This window comes from Plecotus auritus (assembly GCF_963455305.1).
Source record: "Plecotus auritus genome assembly, chromosome: X".
NCBI classification, from domain to species: Eukaryota; Metazoa; Chordata; class Mammalia; order Chiroptera; family Vespertilionidae; genus Plecotus; species Plecotus auritus.
Genome location: NC_137784.1, coordinates 32,748,785 through 32,760,613, shown reverse-complemented (window position 1 = coordinate 32,760,613; position 11,829 = coordinate 32,748,785).

The following is an 11,829-nucleotide window of genomic DNA, read 5'->3' as shown; positions in this document are numbered from 1 at the left end:
AAAAGAGAAAAGAGAATTAGGAAAGAGAAGAGAGAACACAAATACCAAGGTAAAAATGGAAGAGAAAAAAGGATATTATTGCTAATAGTAAAAATAATAATAATAAATAAATAATAAATATAAAAGCTACTGCAAGATAAAAGGGACAGGCAAAAGATTCTGAAAGGAAAGACAGAAGAGCAAAAAATAAGAGTAAGAGTAGGAATATGAAAATGGTGTAAAAAAAGGATAAGAAGTCAGAGAAAGAAAAAAATAGTTGTATCAAGAAGAGAAAGGTAAAGCAAAAGAAAGGATGAAAAAGAAAAAAGGGGAAAATAAAAAAAAGAAAGATTAAGGAAGGAGGCTAATAAGAGATATGGAAGAAATAAGAGAGAAAAGCAATAAACTTAATAATTTTAATAATAATAATATCAGAGCAACAATGTAGAGAACATCAAGAAAATATTGAAAATAGGACAAAAAACACAAGAATAATAAAAGCAAGCAAAGCAAAACAAAACCAAAAAAAGAAAAAATAATTAAGAAATCAAGAAATAAAAATAAAACCACAACAAAAGCCAGCCAAGTGAAGTTCTGCTGGGCCTCACTATTTTGTATGCTGATTTCAGGCCTCCTGAGAGAAACTTTTGTGTAAGCCAATGTCAGGAGCTGTCCAAGTTTGGCTCTGGGTGTCCTTTTGTAGCTGGCCCATCTGAGGTTCTCTGCCTACAGCCTACACCGGTTAGCTATTCCACCTCCTCCCTGTGGTTGCCTGGATTTTCTCCAGTACATTCAGAAGAGAGTCTTTAGTACAGATGCAGGATAGTGTAGTTTAGAGATTTTGCTGTCAGGCACTCATTGAGGGTCAATTAAACTCTGCTTCAAAGCCTACTTCTCAGTCTCTACCATATACACCAATCTAGTTAACCCGAAAATGTCCTGATGCAGGTTCATATTGGATACAACCTACTGCTTTTTCTGTATGAGCCGTTTCAGTTGGCCTGGACTTAGTAGGATTGTTCAAAAGAGACTTCCAGGAGCCTGCCGTCTGCTTCCCGGTCCCAAACAATCATTCCTGAGAGTCTTACTCTTGGAATAAGCTGTTCTCCCTCCCCCACCACTGAACTGTGTGTGTGTGTGGCGGGGGAGGGGGGGGGAGTGGGGGGGAGGGGGTTGGGGGTGGTATCTGGGGCATCAGAGAGCTGGTCCAACCCCTTTCCTGTTGGAGGCGTGCTCTTAGCCTGCGGGAGAGTTACATATGGGCCACCTCTCCTTTCCCAGTTCTGGCTGGTTTAACTCAAAAGATTCTAGGTTCTGCTTCTCCACATTGCAGACACAAAGCCCAGCTTTAGCTGCTTTGTCTCACCGATACAAGCCTTCATGGTGGATGCCTTGGGAGGCTGTCTAAAGATTAAAAATCATATAGAGAAAGGAACCAGCAGAAAAACTGCTTTATGAGGACCCAGAGTCCTTGTGTCTCCAAGTCCAAGCAGGGGGGATTACAAAGTCAGCCCTACACAGATCTGCACAGCTGATCTCACTAAAGCTGGGGCCGAGATTCCCAGCTCCATTCTGGAAGCCAGCTCACTTCAGTGCAGGTCATAAATCTCTGCTCTGCTCTGCTTGCAGCTCCAGTCTCTTTCTGGCGACAGGAGGGCTCTCTTTCTTCCGCCGCCAGCCCTCCACCCCCCCCCCCCCCGCCCCACCACAGAGTTTAGATGCTTCCTGGGGTTCTGTACAATGCTTTACAGGGAAGCAGAGGGTCCCTTTCTATTCTGGAGTCAAATTCCGCAGTACAGTCTTTCTAGCAGTCAGCGCCCGAGTGAACATCTGCTGCCTGGGCTTCTGCCATTAGGTGCATTCTTTCACTGGGAAGGTAAGGACTCCACCTCCCAGGCAAACTGTTCCCTTGGATCCCTCTGCCTGACACTGCGCGGCTTCTCCTTTCATTCTCCACTGCTCTGGGTTTGAGATCTTTGTGTTTGGATGCCAGTCCGCACTCCCAAGGGGAGGGAGCTTTGCAGCCAATATCCCACTGGTCTCCAATCTGAGCACTGGCTCTGGGGGGCTCCCTGTTTCCGTGACTCCCCCTCTCTTACCACTATCTATATGTTTCTTCATTGTTCCTTAGTCAAAATATGTCCAATTAGCTATGCTTTTCTTGTTTTTCCAAGCTGACTGTGCTGTATTTTAACTGTAAATCCAGGCCGTGGCTGGGAGTGCATTCAGCCTCCTGTGAGAGTACAGCCATCTTTGCTCCCCAAGGCTTATACTTTTGGTTCTGAGTCTTATTTCTCTAATTGAGATCATTTTTTTATTCTGGTTACTGAAATTATGTGGCTTTGAAAGAACTCTATAAATGAACAGATTCTGAATCAACGACACTGTAATATTTAAAACAAGCTTTTCAATCAGAAGTGGCCTCCTTTCTCTGTGTTAGTTTTATTGCTAATACACAGTCTAAAAATGACAATATTTGAAGAAGTAGATGAACTGAAAGGAGGAATCACAATAACATAAGCAATTTATGGAAACCATGGTAATTTGAAATTCTGCAAATTGAGATAGAAGCCAAATTATTATAAAACTGCATTGAATTAGATACGTTCTCCAAGATATTTAGAATTTTAATTTAGGCTGGTAATTGAAATTAGTATTGCAGTGGGGAAAAGAAAATATAGTTAATTGTCTACTCTTCATCTATAATAAAAATTTTGGCAATTGTGAAATGAGGGCCACTTTAAATGTTATCAGAAACAAACATTTTTGCCCTACTAGTGTTTCAGTTTTTGGAACTGTAATGGAAATGGAAAGTAAAAGTTAATGAGGACTTAAATTATGGACATATCCATGTAAGTATTAAAATAGAACACTCAGCACCCTCTTGATTAAAGCTGAGAAACTTTACTGAAGCTGAGAAACTATTTAACATGGGCTTCATACTAGAGAGAATTAAGAGACTCCCAAGTCTTTTTTGTGTTCCATCAGTGACTCACTGGTTTTTCAACTTGAATTTCTTTCACTGGAACAACTATGATAATGCTGTTTACCTCACAGTAATTGTGGCATGAGGTGAAGACCTTGGGAAGCAAAAGTACCTCACCAGTATAGTAGCTATTTCTGTGGTACCTACACTATGGGTATAGAGGACTCCCTAGGTTCATGTGGTGAGGTCTCTAACAGAACTAGAGAGCTACAGAGGGCAAATGTGGACTTTCTTGCTAGCTAGATCCTCAGGAAAATCATAGGGAGAGAGAGAGAATAATTGTGGTTGAAGCATCTCCTGAGTAGAACCAGGAGGATTGAGAAGAGACTGAATGCTATAATAGCTGAAAAAAAAAGGGGGGGGGGCTGAAAAGTGCCCAGGTAATATCTATAATAGGAAACATGAGTGACTCAGGGAATGTCATTTCAGTGACATATCTACCCAGAATACATTCTTTCTAGCTGTTTGCCACCATACACCAAATTATTACTACCTGAGAATTACTCCTTTGGCTCATACCATTTTCTAGAAGTCTTCTGTAACAAGTCCTTATTTCATAACTGTATTCACAGTGGTTCTCAAAGAGGGGTACCCATTAGAAACACCTGGGAAATATTTTTTTAAGACTCTATCTTAATATCTGCTGGATTAGTGTGTCTTTCATGGCCCTGGAATCTGGCTGCCCAGGTGATTGGATGCTATGGGCTAGTATTTCTTTAGCATACATTAACAGTCAGTGATAAATGATTTTATTTTTCTCATCTGCTACGGTTCTGCATGAAGGAGAGATCATAAAGCCTTTGATAAATGGTTTTGTTGGGAGGATGGAGAGGTTTAGAACTGAGAGACACTTTGAGAAAGACACAATTTGGAAGTATAAAAAGTCAAAGGGCTACAAAAATTCATGAGCTACCTGAGGGAAGAAGTTTTCCAAGAGGGAAAGAACAGGCTATGAATTCTAACACAAAAGTTGTGTGCATCATAATTTTTTCAAATAGACTTCAACTTTCTTCAGAATCCAATCAATGGACCTTCACATGCAGAGCTTCCTGCTTAGACCTTATTAGGAAATGAGATGGAGTAGAGAAAACAAGGACATTAAGGGTGTGTCTGTATCAAGCATTGTGAAATAATTAATTACTGCTTCTTCTGTGATTATGAGAATTACAGGTGACATTTCTGCCAGCTCAGTAAAGCTCATACTGTGACATTTAAAATACCTGAACTATTACCTCTACCCAAGGATCATTTTCCCCCTCATCTCTCCACCAAAACACCAAAAAGTGAATTACAAAAAGCCCTACCACATTTTCTTAGAGCTTTGGAGTCTCCACTAGATGCTCCTTTACTCACCATGGATTTTCTGATTAAAATATAAACATGGTCCAATTGTCAAGGGTATTTCATGATGAGAGTGCCTGAAAAAGATTGAGTAGAGGCAACAACTGGGAACATTGAGACTGTGTCATAATTTTAACACTTGAGTGTAAGCACAAGTATAGGAAGTTGCATCTTACTTCAGAAACTTTCTTTTTTCTTTTGTAAGTATCCATATAAGGTTTTCATAGAGAAGTTATTGTAAAGCATTGTTTATTCCATTTGTTCCCCCTCCCTTTTAGGATAAAATTTGTCTATGAAATGATTAAGGAGCAAAACAAAAGAATACCAAAATTCTTACACTAAAGTGTCTAAGTCAACAACAATGTGTACCTATTATTAAGTTAAGGCCCTATTTATACTATGTTATAATAGAACAAGTTTTGTAATTAAGGGTTAAGGTAATATTTATGTTCTTATGTGGTAAATTATAGTAAACTGTGCATTTACTGGTTAACTATAAATTTAATAAATATATGAAAATACTAAACCATGTATTGAATATTGCTGACAATCTTTTCCAGTTATAATCTTGTCTTTTAGCTCTAACAGTATACATTGTAGCTAATTAAAAAAAAAAAGACAAAATTTTTCTAAACACAGTTTAGGTCAGCATGAAGTGGTTTTTAGATTTGATTAATATGATTCTCAGTTGAAGAATAAATTATGATTATCATCATCATTGTGTAGGATGGTTCCAGAAAACTTCTTGAGGGATAGTGCTTAATCAGTGTGGATGAGTTCTTCAAATACCCTCTCAATGATGACCTGAAGGATGCAATGAGTGGAGCCATAAGTAATTTGATACAAGGCCAGAGCTAGGTTTCATTTTTTTCCACTTGTTCTGATATAAAACCTGTTTAAAATTTTGTCTTTTACAAAGGATTATATCATGAAATTTCTGAAAGCAACGTGACAAACTAATTTTTTTTCATTTCCTTTACTAATTATGATAAAATAATTGGATCACATTAGATTTTCTTTTAAAAAAGGATTTTTTTTGCCATGGCCAGTTATCTCAGTTGGTTGGAGCATCATCCCGTGCACTGAAAAATTGTGGGTTCGACTCCCAGTCAGGGCACATACTTAGGTTGAGGGTTCAATTCCCCATCAGGGCCGTACGAGGGGCAACTGACTGATGTTTCTCTCTCACATCAATATTTCTTTCTCTCTCTCTCCCTTCCTCTCTCTAAAAATCAATGAACATATCCTTGGGTGAGTATAAAAACATAATAAATAAATAAATAAATAAATAAATAAATAAATAAATAAATGAAAATGGTTATTTGTGGATATTTGTCAAGTACTTTTGTTGAAGGCAAATGGGCACCTTCATGACAGCTTTTGGTTTCACTTTCTCAGTACCCATGAGTTCTGTAATGATGAAAGCAAGTGTATTTTTTTATACTTGTTTATGTATGGCCCATAGTAGGTACTTGATAAATGCTCATTGAATGAATGGATAAATAACTTAATAAGCATTCAGAAAAAAATATACATTATGGTTGATGTGCCATCTCTGTAAATTGGCAAGTCTGTGATTTGGGATCATGTTGGTATCCTGGGTCTTCTTTCCTTACTGTACATGTTGTTTCTAGATTATCTCATATATTCTCATGATTAAAAAGCTATCTGCATTGATATCTCTCAAATCTCTCTCAGTTATCCCAGATAGTTCTCATAGATTCCAGACTAAATATCCAGTTGCTTACCAAACATTTTGCCTGGATGTTTCTCAGCCATCTCAAGTAAAATACAGTCATATTTAAATTCATCTCTATTCTCACTCTCAAATCTTCTGTGTTCCCTGTCTTAGCAAATACAAACACCGCCTATCTCATTGCCCAATTCACAATCTGGATGTCATCTTTGATTCGTCCTTCTCCCTCATATCCTACATTTAATCAACTGCTGAATAAGGTTGATTCTATCTTCTTAAAAGTCTTCAATTTATTAGTTTCTTTTTATACCAATTGTTATTACCTTAAACCAAGTACCATTATTTCTGACATGGACTATTGCAAGTCTTTTAACACGTCCCCTTTCTTACAGTTTGCTCCTCACCAAATCCATTTTCCATTCTGTAGCTAAACAGAGACATTCATTTAGTAAACTCAGAAAGAATTTTAGCATACAGTAAAATATAAACGAGGTCATATTTATCCATGGGGTTTCAACTTTATTTTATTCTTTTTCTCTGATTTTGGATAAGTATAATTTTCATGCTTATAGAACATTCCATATTTCACCTATCTTGGTACTTATTACATTGTATCATAATTATAGATTTACTCTGGATACCCCCATACATTGAGAGTTCCTGGAAGGCAGGGGCTTGGTCTGATTCACATACTGTCACCCAGCCAGTATTTGATGCATAGTAAGTATTTAATAATTGCTTGTTATATGCATAAAAGAAAGAAGAAAGGAAAGAATGAGGAAGGAAGGACAGAAGAATGAAGGAAAGGAAGGAGGAAAGAAGGAAGAATGAAAGAGGGAACCCATTTGATTATTCCAGTTTTACTGGAGCCTGAGAGACAAAGTAGTGAAGTCCTTAAAAGTCAGGGATTCTAGTAGATGTTTGTTCACAGTGTATGCTTTATTTGAATTAATCAATCAGAGAGAGAAAAATACCACTGGCAATGTCTTCAATGGTAATGTATGTGATTTCCATTATAAATTTGAGTGGGACTGAGGTGAGACATGGGTATTCAAAAGAAAAGGACATCTTTGGGGAAACAGATTCTATTCATTGTTGTTCTTGTGTTTTGTTTATATTTTTTTTAATTCTTTTGAAGTTTTATTTATCTTTTTTTATTTTTTTATTAAGGTATTATATGTGTACATATCTTACCATTGCCCCCTCCCACCACACTCCCATACATGCCCTCACCGCCCAATGTTTTGCATCCGTTGGTTACTCTTATATGCATGCATATAAGTCCTTTGGTTGATCTCTTATTTCCCCCACCTCTCCCTAACCTTCCCGCTGTAATTTGACAGTCTGTTTGATCCTTTACTGCCTCTGTATCTATCTTTTTGTTCATCAGTTTATAATGTTTTTCATTATCCCCAAATGAGTGAGATCATGTGGTATTTTTCTTTCATTGACTGGCTTATTTCACTTAGCATAATGTTCTCTAATTCCATCCAGGTGCCTACAAATGGTAATAATTCCTTCTTTTTTTATGGCAGCATAGTATTCCATTGTGTAGATGTACCATAGTTTTCTGATCCAGTCATCTGCTGACGGGCACCTAGGTTGTTTCCAAATCTTAGCTATTGTAAATTGTGCTGCTATGAACATAGGGGTGAATATACCCTTTCTGATTGGTGTTTCTAGTTTCTTAGGATATATTCCTAGGAGTGGGATTACTGGGTCAAATGGCAGTTCCATTTTCAGTTTTTTGAGGAAACTCCATACTGTTCTCCACAGTGGCTGCACCAGTCTGCATTCCCACCAGCAGTGCACGAGGGTTCCTTTTTCTCCGCATCCTCGCCAACACTTGTCGTTTGTTGATTTGTTGATGATAGCCATTCTGACAGGTGTGAGATGGTATCGCATTGTCGTTTTGATTTGCATCTCTCGGATAACTAGTGACTTTGAGCATGTTTTCAAGTGTCTCTTGGCCTTCCTTCTGTCTTCTTTCGAAAAGATTCTATTTAGGTCTGTTGCCCATTTTTTTTTATTGGATCATTTATCTTCCTTTTATTAAGTTGTATAAGCTGCTTATAGATGTTGGAGATTAAACCTTTATCAGTGATAACATTTGCAAATATGTTCTCCCATACAGTGAGGTTTCTTGTTGTTTTGTTGATGGTTTCTTTTGCTGTGCAAAAGCTTTTTATTTTGATGTAGTCCCATTTGTTTATTTTCTCTTTGGCTTCCGTTGCCCTAGGGGCAGTATCAGTGAAGAAGTTCTTTCGGAATATGTCTGAGATTTTGCTGCCTGTGGATTCCTCTAGTATTTTTATGGTTTCCCGTCTTATATTTAAGTCCTGTATTCATTTTGAGTTTATTTTTGTTTATGGTGTAAGTTGGTGATCTAGTTTCATTTTTTTGCATGTATCTGTCCAATTTTCCCAACACCATTTATTGAAGAGACTGTCTTGACTCCATTGTATGTTCATGCCTTCTTTGTCAAATATTAATTGCGCATATTGGTTTGGGTCGATATCTGGATTCTCTATCTATTCCATTGATCTATATGTCTGTTCTTGTGCCAGTACCAGGCTGTTTTGAGGACAGTGGCTTTGTAATACAGCTTGAAATCTGGTATTGAGATCCCTCCTACTTTATTCTTCTTTCTGATGATTGCTGTGGCTATTCAGGGTCTTTTTTTTTTTATTCCAGATGAATTTTTGGAGAGTTCTTTCTAGGTCTGTGAAATATGTCATTGGCATTTTAATAGGGAGTGCATTGAATGTATAGATTGCTTTGGGTAGTATAGACATTTTAATGATGTTGCTTCTACCAATCCATGAACATGGTATGTTCTTCCATCTGTTTACATCTTCCTCCATCTCTTTTTCCAGTGTCCTGTAGTTTTCCACGTATAGGTCTTTTACCTCCTTGGTTAGGTTTATTCCTAAGTATCTTAATTTTTTTGGTGCAATGGTAAATGGGATTGCTTTTTTAGTCTCTCTTTCTGTAAGTGCACTATTGGTGTATAGAAATGCCATAGATTTCTTGGCGTTAATTTTGTATCTTGCTACATTGCCAAATTCATTTATTAAGTCTGTTAGTTTTTTGATGGAGTCTTTCAGGTTTTTTATGTACAATATCATGTCATCTGCAAATAAGGACAGCTTTACTTCTTCTTTTCCAATTTGGATGCCTTTTATTTCTTCTTCTTGTCTAATTGCAATGGCTAATACTTCCAGTACTATGTCAAACAGGAGTGGTGAGAGTGGGCATCCCTGCTTGTTCCTGTTCTTAGGGGAAATGGTTTTAGTTTTTGCCCATTGAGTATGATGTTAGCTGTGGGTTTATCATATATAACTTTTATTATGTTGAGGTATGATCCTTCTATTCCCACCTTGTTGAGAGTTTTTATCAAGAAAGGGTGTTGGATTTTGTCAAATGCTTTTTCTGCATCAATTGATATGACTATGTGATTTTTATCTCTCAATTTGTTTATGTGATGTATCACGTTTATTGATTTGCAGATATTGTACCATCCTTGCATTCCTGGGATAAACCCTACTTGGTCATGGTGTATGATCTTTCTGATGTACTGCTGGATCCGATTTGCTAGAATTTTGTTGAGGATTTTGGCATCTACGTTCATGAGGGATATTGGCCTGTAATTCTCTTTCATTGTGTTGTCTTTATCTGGTTTTGGTATTAGGGTGATGCTGGCTTCATAGAAGGAGCTTGGAAGTGTTCCTTCCTCTTGAATTTTTTGGAATAGTCTGAGGGGGATAGGTTTTAGTTCTTCCTTGAATGCTTGGGGAAACTCTCCTGTGAAGCCGTCTGGCCGCGGGCTTTTGTTTGCTGGAAGCTTTTTGATGACTGCTTTAATTTCTTCCATAGTTATTGGCCTATTGAGATGTTTAGATTCTTCCTGATTAGTTTTGGAAGGTTGTATTTTTCTAGGAATATGTCCATTTTCTCCAGGTTGTCCAGTTTGTTGGAATAGAGTTTTTCATAGTATTTTTTAACAATCCTTTGTATTTTGGCAGTATCTGTTGTTATTTCACCTCTTTCATTTCTGATTTTGTTTATTTGAGTCTTCTCTCTTTGCTTCTTGGTGAGCCTGCCTAGAGGTTCATCAATCTTGTTTATCCTTTCAAAGAACCAGCTCTTGCTTTTATTGATCTTTTGTATTGTTTCTTTGGTCTCTATGTCGTTTATCTCCACTCAGATCTTTATTATTTCCTTCCTTCTGCTTACACTGGCCTTTTCTTGTTGCTCTTTTTCTAACTCTTTGAGTTGTAGGGCTAGGTAATTATTACCATTGTTTCTTGTTTTTTGGAGTAGGCTTGTAGACCTATGAACTTCCCTCTCAAGACTGCTTTCTCTGTGTCCCATAGATTTTGAATTGTTGTGTTTTCATTGTCATTTGTTGCCATGATGTGTTTTATTTCTTCCTTAATCTCTCTGGTAACCCATTCCTTGTTTAATAGCATGCTGTTTAGCCTCCATGTGTTTGATTTCTTAGGGTTGTTTTTATTGTAGTTGATTTCCAGTTTTATGCCACTGTGGTCTGAGAAGATGCTTGATATGATTTCTATGTTCTTGAATTTGAAGAGACTTTGCCTATGTCCCAACATATGGTCTATCTTTGAAAATGACTCTGTGCACTTGAGAAGAATGTATATTCTGTGGCTTTGGGGTGAAATGTTTTGAAGATGTCAATTAATTCCATCTGGTCTAGTGAGTCATTTAGGATTGATGTTTCTTTGCTGATGTTTTGTTTAGAGGATTTGTCCAATGGTGATAGTGGGGTATTAAAGTCTCCTGCTATGATTGTATTGCTGTCAATCTCTCCCTTGATATCCTCTAGGAGTTTTTTTTTTATGTATTTGGGTGCTCCTGTATTGGGTGCATATATGTTTACCAGAGTTATTTCTTCTTGTTGCATTGCTCCCTTTAGTATTATGAAGTGGCCTTCCCTATCTCTTGGTATGTCCTTCACTTTGAGATCTAATTTGTCATATATAAGTATTGCTACCCCAGCTTTTTTTTCATTTCCATTCACCTGAATAACCTTTTTCCATCCCTTCACCCTCAGTCTGTGTGCGTCTTTTTTTCTGAGGTGGGTTTCTTGTATACATCAGATATATGGGTCTTGTTTTCTTATCCAATCTGTTACCCTATGCCTTTTGATTGGGGCATTTAATCCATTTATATTTAAAGTTATTATTGATAGGTACTTATTTGTCGCCATTTTTATTCTTTACCCCTGTGTTCCTTCTTCACTTCCTATTTCTTTTCTTTTCTTTTTTTTTTTTTTTTTTTTTTTTTTTTTTTTTTTACAGCAGACCCTTTAGCATTTCTTGCATTGCTGGTTTGGTGGTAATGAATTCCCTTAGTCCTTTTTTGTCTGTGAAGCTCCTGATTTCACCTTCAATTTTGATTGATAGCCTTGCTGGGTACAGTATTCTTGGATTCAGACCCTTCCTTTGCATGACTTTGTATATTTCATTCCATTCCCTTCTGGCCTGATGAGTTTCTGTTGAGAAATCAGTTGCTAGTCTGATGGGGGTTCCTTTGTTTTTAACTTTCTGTCTCTCTCTTGCCGCTTTTAAGATTCTTACTTTGTCGTTGGTATTTGCCAATTTAATTATAATGTGACTTGGCATCGGTCTTTTGGGGTTCATTTTGCTTGGGACTCTGTGAGCTTCTTGGATTTGTGTGGGTTTTTTCTTCCCTATATCAGGGAAATTTTCTGTCATTATTTCTTCAAAGAGGTTTTCTATTCCTTGCTCAGCTTCCTTTCCTTCTGGAACCCCTATTATGCAGATGTTGTTTTTTTTCATGT